Here is a 785-nt window from a genome sequence, read left to right on the forward strand (position 1 = left end):
ACCGAGTGCTGATATACAAAAGCTTCGCCTTCCGCACTCGATTTCCAGTGCTCAGGGGCACTTCAGCACTGGAACACCAGTGCTGAGAAATCTTCAGCACAGGAAAACGAGTGCTGACGTCTTTTCAGCACTGGAACGTTCTTCAAACCAGTGCCGAAGTCTTTCGAGCACTGGAGTGTCCTAGTGCTGAGAGCGGTACTTGACGTATACTGATTAAAAATAAAGTTAAACTTTTGGTTGTGCTATTCAATTTAATGTGTAACTTGGTGTATGTATAGAGTATAGATACAAAGTACTGAAAGCGGTACTATATACGATACTAATAAAGATGATTTTTCAAGTTTATGCAGTTTTAGCTGTTGTGTTACGCCGAACGGCGGTTATACTGGCTATATAACGTAAGATAGATACAGATGCAAAAAAGCCTGAATTTGTGTTGTTTTGTGTAATTGAAATGTATAAGGAATGGATATCATTAAAACGGGATTGCAAACAACTTTATTATTATTACCGCCCACGTAAAGAAAGCGTCACGACGATCGCGAGTATTTTCCATTATCCCCGAAGGTAATCGTTATAGAGTTATAGAGGTGTTATAGAGCAGAATGTAACGATAGGTGACGTTTATAATCCAGCAATCTTACGTTTTAGTCGAGCAAGGACATTATATAACGTCCTTGAGTCGAGCAAAGGACGTGTCGTAACTCCAAATTACTGTATACTAGTATGTCAGAGTCTAGTCTCCCGATCTCTCAGCACTCGGTTTCCAGTGCTGAGAGCGTCAG

The 785-nt window shown here is 40.6% G+C and overlaps 1 protein-coding gene across 1 annotated transcript in view; it reads right to left on the minus strand.

Moving 5' to 3' along the window:
* LOC118406119 (peptide-N(4)-(N-acetyl-beta-glucosaminyl)asparagine amidase-like) overlaps positions 1 to 785 on the minus strand; it is a 16,366-nt gene that overhangs the window by 14,670 nt on the left and 911 nt on the right. The window lies entirely within an intron of this gene.

The sequence above is a fragment of the Branchiostoma floridae genome, chromosome 18, assembly GCF_000003815.2.
Source record: "Branchiostoma floridae strain S238N-H82 chromosome 18, Bfl_VNyyK, whole genome shotgun sequence".
NCBI lineage: Eukaryota > Metazoa > Chordata > Leptocardii > Amphioxiformes > Branchiostomatidae > Branchiostoma > Branchiostoma floridae.